General features: G+C 41.5%; 1 long non-coding RNA gene across 1 annotated transcript; it reads right to left on the bottom strand.

Moving 5' to 3' along the window:
* Nucleotides 1–565: 565 nt before the first annotated feature.
* On the bottom strand, nucleotides 566–1,622 carry LOC132889991 (uncharacterized). Its single transcript, XR_009655125.1, has 3 exons — nucleotides 1,584–1,622; nucleotides 1,270–1,502; nucleotides 566–637 (listed from the first exon to the last, which is right to left on the bottom strand). It is a non-coding gene; the product is annotated as an uncharacterized LOC132889991 (long non-coding RNA).
* Nucleotides 1,623–10,110: the final 8,488 nt, after the last annotated feature.

The following is a 10,110-nucleotide window of genomic DNA, read 5'->3' as shown; positions in this document are numbered from 1 at the left end:
AAACAACATTGAGACTTTGCATGGTGATAATTGTTAAAGTTTGAGTTGTTAAGACTATGCACGTCACACTCTAGTGGTAGGTGGCAAGTAATGGTACTAGTGCAGAAAATATATGTAAAAATCAGAAACCATAGATGTGAATCTTGTGACAATTTAAACGGGATAAAAAAAAAAAACATTTTAATTTCCCCATTGACACAAAGCGGAAATAGAAATGCCACTACCGGACCGTTCGTCACTCAGTCAGCCTCCCTGGACTTGCCTGCACACCTGCTTTTTCTGAGTAAGGCGCCTGGTGAGTTTCTTAATCCTTTTTAATCCTTTGCATCTTTCACAATATGTTTGTCGTTGTTGTTATAATCGTAATGTTACAGTTAATGAAGGAGTTATCAAAGAACGTTTAGAAGTAGTGTGCAAGTACTTGCGACAGCTACTATTTTACCCTCTTTTACAGCTTTGTGCACATGCATAACCTACCAAACAGGACATCATGGATCTTGGTGTCCTTAAACGCAGTTTTTTCCCCCTTTCCAGCCCAGTTAAATTGGCTGGCCAAGCTGTTGACGAGGAGGCTACGCAGCATCCGCCTCACTGTGACCCCTACGTTGGTTCCTCCACAAAGGGCTAAGGTAGACACCTGATAGAATAAAATGTAGCATGAAGACAATAATGAGAAAGTATTCAGTGTTTATCATTGTTTCATTGATTCTCGTCTCGTCTCGTCTTCTTCCGCTTATCCGGGACCGGGTCGCGGAGGCAGCAGTCTAAGCATGGAAGCCCAAACTTCCCTTTCCCCAGACACCTCGGCCAGCTCCTCGGGAAGAACACCGAGGCGTTCCCAGGCCAGCCGAGAGACATAGTCCCTCCAGCGTGTCCTGGGTCTTCCTCGGGGCCTCCTCCCGGGGGGACATGCCTGGAACACCTCCCCAGGGAGGCGTCCAGGAGGCATCCGAAAAAGATGCCCGAGCCACCTCAGCTGGTTCCTCTCGATGTGGAGGAGCAGCGGCTCTACTCCGAGCTCCTCCCGAGTGACTGTGCTTCTCACCCTATCTCTAAGGGAGCGCCCAGCCACCCTGCGAACGAAACTCATTTCAGCCGCTTGTATCCGCGATCTTGTTCTTTCTGTCATTACCCAAAGCTCATGACCATACTACCTATGGTCATGAGCTATGGTCATGTTTCATTGATTCACAATGATATTAAGTATTTGTGTTTCTTTTTGCAGGTGTTGCAGATGACTGGAAAGGAAAGGTAAGACTCAATAAGTACCATTAGCTGCTTTTGTTTGGCATCTTCCTTCACCAGGGCCTCTGCTGCCAAAAACTCCTCCATGGTGGAGAGTGGGAGCTTGATTAGGGGCGATGTCTGGGGTGTGTCTTGTCTCCCCATCTCTCTCCTTAGGGCCCTGACCTCTTGCGCCAGCCTTCCTACTTCCCCCTTCAGCTCCCTGTTTTCCTCCCTCAGCTGGCCAAGGAGAGCGATGACTGTGCTGATGCCCATGTCTGTTAAGTAACACTAAACATTAGGACTTTTATTTCACATTGCTGGTCATTTTTGAACAGTGATTACAGTTGATGACTCACCATGCAGCAACTGATTGTTCCCCTGTTGCGATGGCAGAGGTGTGGCTGAAATATCAGAGAGTACAATTTAGTTCACTACAAGGTGCGCCTTAATTTAAATTTCTGTTCTAAATTTACAATTTTCATGTTGATTGATTGATTTCCTCTTTGACTTCATGGAAGCGGTGACGTGGCTGGGGTGAATCTGAAAAATTGTATAGTCAGTTGATCAAAATGCATCTACATAGATATTTGTTTGTCGTTTTGTTGTCGTTTTTTTGGCATAAATAAAGGCAATGCATAGTTACCATGGGTTAGAATTATTTGGACATGGGGAAAAACTATATTTAAAATCCAAAGAGGGATGGAGGGAGGAAAATGAAAACAAAAGAAAGAAATGAAATATAGAGTAGAGTATATTTGATAAAATTAAGGATGTTTTTATTCAGTAAACATTTAAAAAAATGTTCTACAACACTCTAGCCTAGTGACTTACCAGTAACAAAATAGACTTGAAGTATTCAGATCCGCTCTGCATAAAGCAGCTAAATCCTCTCTCTGTCTCCCGGCAGAAAGCTCCTTGGTTTGCTTGTGTCTCAATCACAGCTGGTATTCTGTAGAAAGACTTCTTTTCACCTTTCCCATCAGCTTTGTTAGAACCCTAACACAGCACAAAAGTTTACCATTGTAGGTTTATGATGAACCAAGTGCCTCGTGGGTTCACATACCGCACGCTGCCGTTATTTCCCCCTAATCACGAGTTTGTTGGTCTTCCAGTATGGCGCAGGGTTTGTTTGAACCCTCCGATCCCCCCTGGCTACGGGCCAGAATTTATATTCTGAACAATTAGTTGCTCATCCTACCAATGTTGAAAACTGGCCGGCAAAAGTGATGATGGTTCAACATCGTATATTCGACCTTCTCTGACGGTCGACAGATCAACCTTTACCCACGGTGATTCAACAGTGATAAATCGACATTCTCCGACGGCGGAGAAATCGACGTTTCACGGCGCCGTTTCAGTGTTGATTTTCTGACTTACGACGGAAACCGACCATTCTGACCAAGAATCGGCGCCGTTTCAACGTCCCTCTGCTATCAGGGTATTGTTAGCATATCGCTTATCCTACATGTATTATGTCACTCTACCCAATGGAGAATGAGCGTTGAATATGGTTTATGATATCGCATGGTTGTCAAGACAACATGACGTCACATGTCAGAGATGTAAAGCTTCCACACTAGCGAGCAACTGTGACAGTTTGTTAACAGACATGGCCACCATGTTTGCTTTGTTCAATACGAAGATTTTGAGAGAATTTTGAAAGAGAAAGATGTGAATGTGTATTTATTATAATAACAATAATAATATTGGCTGGATTTTTTTGATGGTCTGTCAGATATATTCCATTCAGCTACTCATCTTCGACTCATTCAATATCATGCTAGCTGAATGGAATATATCTGATATACCACTCAACACCAGCCAATATTATTTAAATATGTCACTCAGATCTGTGGCGTACTGTATTTTGTATGAATAATGTGAGTTTTTCAAAACGAGAAGATACACTTAATATCTTCAAGCCAACATGTGATTTTCTTTTTATTATATAGACACAGTCACAAAAAAAGTATCAAAATAATTAATTTATTTCCTCATGAGTGACATATAGAGATTTATATCACAGTTTTGGTTATCCATGTCCCGGATGGAGCTCGTATGAAATACACGAGTGGTGTATTTCCCAGTAAAACACTCATGTCCATATACAACCCCGATTCCAAAAAAGTTGGGACAAAGAACAAATTGTAAATAAAAACGGAATGCAATAATTTACGAATCTCAAAAACTGATATTGTATTCACAATAGAACATAGACAACATATCAAATGTTGAAAGTGAGACATTTTGAAATTTCATGCCAAATATTGGCTCATTTGAAATTTCATGACAGCAACACATCTCAAAAAAGTTGGGACAGGGGCAATAAGAGGCTGGAAAAGTTAAAGGTACAAAAAAGGAACAGCTGGAGGACCAAATTGCAACTCATTAGGTCAATTGGCAATAGGTCATTAACATGACTGGGTATAAAAAGAGCATCTTGGAGTGGCAGCGGCTCTCAGAAGTAAAGATGGGAAGAGGATCACCAATCCCCCTAATTCTGCGTCGACAAATAGTGGAGCAATATCAGAAAGGAGTTCGACAGTGTAAAATTGCAAAGAGTTTGAACATATCATCATCTACAGTGCATAATATCATCAAAAGATTCAGAGAATCTGGAAGAATCTCTGTGCGTAAGGGTCAAGGCCGGAAAACCATACTGGGTGCCCGTGATCTTCGGGCCCTTAGACGGCACTGCATCACATACAGGCATGCTTCTGTATTGGAAATCACAAAATGGGCTCAGGAATATTTCCAGAGAACATTATCTGTGAACACAATTCACCGTGCCATCCGCCGTTGCCAGCTAAAACTCTATAGTTCAAAGAAGAAGCCGTATCTAAACACAATCCAGAGGCGCAGATGTCTTCTCTGGGCCAAGGCTGATTTAAAATGGACTGTGGCAAAGTGGAAAACTGTTCTGTGGTCAGACGAATCAAAATTTGAAGTTCTTTATGGAAATCAGGGACGCCGTGTCATTCGGACTAAAGAGGAGAAGGACGACCCAAGTTGTTATCAGCGTTCAGTTCAGAAGCCTGCATCTCTGATGGTATGGGGTTGCATTAGTGCGTGTGGCATGGGCAGCTTACACATCTGGAAAGACACCATCAATGCTGAAAGGTATATCCAGGTTCTAGAGCAACATATGCTCCCATCCAGACGACGTCTCTTTCAGGGAAGACCTTGCATTTTCCCACATGACAATGCCAAACCACATACTGCATCAATTACAGCATCATGGCTGCGTAGAAGAAGGGTCCGGGTACTGAACTGGCCAGCCTGCAGTCCAGATCTTTCACCCATAGAAAACATTTGGCGCATCATAAAACGGAAGATACGACAAAAAAAGACCTAAGACAGTTGAGCAACTAGAATCCTACATTAGACAAGAATGGGTTAACATTCCTATCCCTAAACTTGAGCAACTTGTCTCCTCAGTCCCCAGACGTTTACAGACTGTTGTAAAGAGAAAAGGGGATGTCTCACAGTGGGAAACATGGCCTTGTCCCAACTTTTTTGAGATGTGTTGTTGTCATGAAATTTAAAATCACCTAATTTTTCTCTTTAAATGATAAATTTTCTCAGTTTAAACATTTGATATGTCATCTATGTTCTATTCTGAATAAAATATGGAATTTTGAAACTTCCACATCATTGCATTCCATTTTTATTTACAATTTGAACTTTGTCCCAACTTTTTTGGAATCGGGGTTATAATAGACACGAGCCAATCACTGAATTTCAAACTATATCAAATGTCACTGTTACTGAGAGCAAATAATGGTGTAGTTCTTTGAACAGCTCCATCAAAGTCTGTTTTGGTCCTGAAAAAGTGCTTCGTTAAATCATTTGGCTTTTGAAAATGCTTTTTTTCTTTTCATCTCTATGAAGAGCTGGTGTTCTTTTATGTCAATATGCAACACGACCAGTTAGTTGATGAGTTAAAGCGAGCATGTTCCTTTATTTTCCCCCTTCAAGTTATTTCATCCGTAACATTGTGAAATCTACAGGAATCCTCACTAAAAAGTGAGTGTTGTTGTTTGGAATAAAGCAAATCATATCTGCTTTGAGCTCCAGTCCTTGAATAAAAGAGAGCGAGGCAGACTGCTTCTTCTTGAGTCAGAAAATTAGAGGTCATCGTTTGTCCGCACAACATGAAATCGCTCGAGGGCTGTCTGAAAAGGGTCAAGATTTTTTTTGGAAATGATGGTGAAACCTTGTCAGATGTGGTATTGAAGGAAATTATATTTTTTGAATACTGTGCTACCTTTCCATGAGATCATTCGTATATTCGACATGAAAACTTGACAGTTCATGGAGAGAGAAAAGATACGATCGAGTGTGTGTCGATTTCATGTAAATATATTTTTACGATTCATAAAAACTTGCATGTCATTGGGTTGTTAAATGCATACCAGGTCACATGTTTGTTCGATACCAGATCAGCATACTGCTAATTAAATTCCGTTATAAAACTTGACCATGCAATATGACCGTAGTCATTATTTTGAGATATTAATCCAATTGTTTCTTCAGAAGGTCAAAACAGGTGGACACAAATTTACTACCTGCCCTTCTGGCATGTTTTAAACATACAGTCGCTTTGGAATGGAATGGGATTGTGGGAGAAAAAAAACCGACAGTGTTGTAATCAAAAATGTTGTCTGTTGAAGCAGAGTTACTGTTTTGCAGCTTGTCATGGTACAGAGAAACTGTAAAGTGCCAACTCCTCTGTCCTGAAGATTTCTTGTCGGAAAACTTGTTCCAGAAAAAAAACGTTCCAGCTTCACCTCATGACACTGGAGCCTCCTTCCTTCCAAATAATTCATAAACGCCTCCTGACAGAAAACTTCACCATGTCAGTGATATTTTTAAATAAGTAAGACCATTAAAAAAAAAAAAAAATCTTACAGTACTGTGCAAAAATCATAGGCACTCTGTTTTAATTTTTGAATGAATTCATTCTTTTTTGAACACAAACTTCATTTTATGACCTTTACATAATCAAGTCAGTACAAAAACATTTTAGAGTCCCAAACATTTGTTTTCCAGCACAAAATTAAATGTTACAGAAAAAAAAAATTGTATCTGAGCAGCATATTCCATAAGAGAGCACTTTTCAGATTAAAAAAGAAAATATAATAAAGGCTAATTTATTATGCTTTTATACACGTGATGTACATTTTTATAAATGCACTGCATACACTTTTTTGTTCTGCTTTTTTTTTGTGTGTGTATGTGTGTCTGCCAAGTTATGTTTACTTACCCTTCCCAGTGTAATATTTTGCTTGTGTCTGCCTGGTCTACCCAAGCTATCCATCCATCCATCCATCCATCCATCCATCCATTATCTGTAGCCACTAATCCTGTTCTACAAGGTTGCAGGCAAGCTGGAGCCTATCCCAGCTGACTATGGGTGAGAGGCGGGGTACACCTGGACAAACAACCATTCACACCTAATTTAGAGCCACCATTAACCTAACGCAGGTCTTTGGACTGTGGGGGAAACCGGAGCACCTGGAGGAAACCCACACATGCCCCTTTTTCACCAAAGCAGTTCCAGGGCTGGTTCGGGGCCAGTGCTTAGTTTGGAACCGGGTTTTCTGTTTCCACTGACAAAAACTGGCTCTGGGGCCAGAAAAACGGTTCCAGGCTAGCACCAACTCTTTGCTGGGCCAGAGGAAAGAACCGCTTACGTCAGCGGGGGTGCGGAGTTGTTAAGACCAACAACAATAGCAAGATCGCGAAAGGTCGCCATTTTTAAGCGGTGAGAAGCAGCAGCTGTACAAATGCAAAGTCATCCATTATTATTATTGTTGTTGTTACTGCTGCTGTTTCTTCTCCATGTTGTTGTTACTATGATGTTCGCGCCAAGGTTTATACAAATGCAGCGACGTAACTGACGTATACAGCGACGTAATGATGTGGCTCCACTTAGCACCCCGAGCTATGGAAAAGCAAACTGGTTCTCAGCTGGCTTGCAAGTTGAACGAGTTGTGAACCAGCACCAGCACTGGCCCCGAACCAGCCCTGGAACTGATTTAGTGGAAAAGGGGTAACAGCCACGGGAAGAACGTGCAAACCCTCGTTGGCCACTGGGCTCGAACCCAGGACCTTCTTGCTGTGAGGTGGCACAGTGGTGTAGTGGTTAGCACTGTCACCTCACAGGAAGAAGATCCTGGGTTTGTGGCGAGCAAGGGTTTGCACGTTCTCTACATTCTCTCCTACAGTAGCTGTTGTTCTTTTGTCGACCTGTTGCAGGGAGTACAGATGGAAGTTAGCTAAAAGCTATACTCTGGTGCAATACATCTTTTCTCATATAATTGAGTTTAATGTCTGTTGTACATGGTCCCTGACAAACAAACACTAATGACTGTGCTTTCATGTCAAGTAAAAACTTGTTTGAAAGAGAACATTTATAGCCATGGTAGTAGCTTACTACTGTACCAATGTTGATCTAGCCTTAGCACTCCTGTTTACTTTGCTTCTTTAAAGCTTTTCTCCCACCCCATGAAGAGCACAAGTGTCATATCAGTTTAATATCAAGCATCTACCAAAGAACCGAGTCCAAATAACAAACAGACAGAGACAAACGGGGAGTGCAGCCAAACTGCATGGTAATACAACACCATTAAGCCATAAGTCTTTCCACTTTAGAACATCACATCTCATCCTAACAGCCTAGAAAAAACACACAGACACTTAAAGACCCGTAAATTATTCACCTGACATCTTAAGTAAGTCAGGTTGTAAATATTTACTCCGCTATTCATTTGTAAATAGGTTTTCGGCTTTTACATGAGTTTTATCTCCCCCGAGTGTGATGTGCTCTCATTTGGAAGTGAGTGAGAGATGCAAATCAGCATGTACTGTTAAATTTCCCATTACTAATTCATAAACTTACTCAATCTTTTGCTGACTGAGTACATTTCTCTTGAACTGTACAGAAAACTGCATAAGTGTTTGAACCTGGAACTCAAATGGACATAATTGGGATTATATGTTATGAATTTGAACAGAATAAAACAGAATTTTGAAGTGTGAGGAAAAAAAAAAACAATATAGTTTGCAAAATTATGCATCCATTAAAAATGTTAAGGTCTTGATTGCAGGTGTAAATATCCAACTTTTTTTTTTTTGTGAAATCCCAAAATTAGTTCAGCTGCATGCAACCAGCCACCATTAAAAATAAATAATACAATATTAAATACATAATAAAATGTAAATACAACTATTTCTGGAAGAACCGATAATTTGTCAGAAAGCATACCTAAATAAACATCATCAAACACAAGGAGATTAAAAAAGTCCAGAACAACATTCTAGAAAAATATCAATCATCTGAATAAAATATCCCAAACTGAGCATCATTCCTCGAACATGGTTAAATCTATTATCAAAGAAATAAAGGAAAGAATATTCCACGACTACAACTCCACAGTCTCGAGGAGACCTTCCAATAAAAGTCAATGACTGACTAAAGAGGATTAGTCAGAGAAGCACACAAGAGGATAAAGGTAAACTTATAATTAGTGCTCATTTAGGATGATACATTGGTGTCGTGGTTAGCACTGTTGCCTCACAGCAAGAAGGTTATGGGTTCAAATCTCATGGCTGATGGGAGCCTTTCTGTGTAGAGTTTGCATGTTCTCCCCATGTCTGAGTGGATTTCCTCCGGGTGCTCCGGTTTCCCCCATGCTCCAAACACATGCAGATTAGGGAAAATACCCAACCAGTGGGGTTACACAAGCCAGTGTATACTTAGTGCCAGTCCCAAGCCCGGATAGATCGGAGAAGGTTGTATCAGGAAGGGCACATGGTGTAAAAACGTCTGCCAAATCAAATATGCAGATCACGATGATCTGCATCATGTGGTGACCCCTAACGGGAGCAGCCGAAAGAAGAACTAGCATTCATTCCCATTTAATTAGGCTGTAACACTCCAAAATATGAAAAAAAAAATCAATGGGGGTGAATATTTATGCATAGCCATGGCCAACCATGGAATTCGACAACCAGAAAGCTACTATACTGTACACAAGATAAATAGAGATTTGAAATGTTATACTTATTCTAGTTATTCTTTAAAGGCCCGGTCACACAGCGCTTTACGGCTTTATCACGGCCAAAACCCGTCAAAAAGTGCTCTCCCGTGAAGCAGACGATGTTGTTCGTGTTGATGTCGAAGTTAAGACGTGTTACAGTCGATATACAGACGTGACAGGATGCAGGGGAAAATCGGAACGGCGTCGGACGCGGCAAAAAGTTTTGGACTGCTCAAAACTTTAGACCGCGGACAACCACGGCCGGCACACGTGGTAAAGACGTGCAACACACGTGAAAAACACGTGATAATCAGTGTCCCGGCCGTTATTAAAACTTGGGGAGACGTGGTAAGACACGAAAGTTTGGCGGTCTATCACGGGCAGAGCACGGTCATCGGACGGGTGTTACGCGTTGGTATCACGGGATATAGCATGTGTTTAGCGGCTTATCACTGAGAAATGGATTTTTCCGCGTACATAGCACTGTCTAAGCCCGTTAAACGACGTCTCAAACAAGTTCTAAATTCGATTGATCACTGTCTAATCACTTCTGCATCACTTCTGATTTGCGGCATGTATAAATACCGTAATTTTCTGAGACCTCGGCACTTGCAGTCTAGATGTCAAGGGGTGAACATGAACCCTCAACGCTGTGATGTCCTCATCTTAATGCTCCAGCACCAACAGAACCAACTGATACAGGCTCAACATATCCTTGCTGAGAGAAGAAGAAGAAGGAGGAGGAGGAGGAGGGTGGTACGGAACATCTGGGTGCGTGGCTGGACTTGGTTAGCTGTGCTTAGGCAGTGCTGCAGCAGTGAAACAGCCGCCGATGGCC

Source organism: Neoarius graeffei, chromosome 8 (genome assembly GCF_027579695.1).
Source record: "Neoarius graeffei isolate fNeoGra1 chromosome 8, fNeoGra1.pri, whole genome shotgun sequence".
Taxonomy (NCBI): Eukaryota; Metazoa; Chordata; class Actinopteri; order Siluriformes; family Ariidae; genus Neoarius; species Neoarius graeffei.
This window is presented reverse-complemented; position numbering and strand designations above follow the sequence as displayed.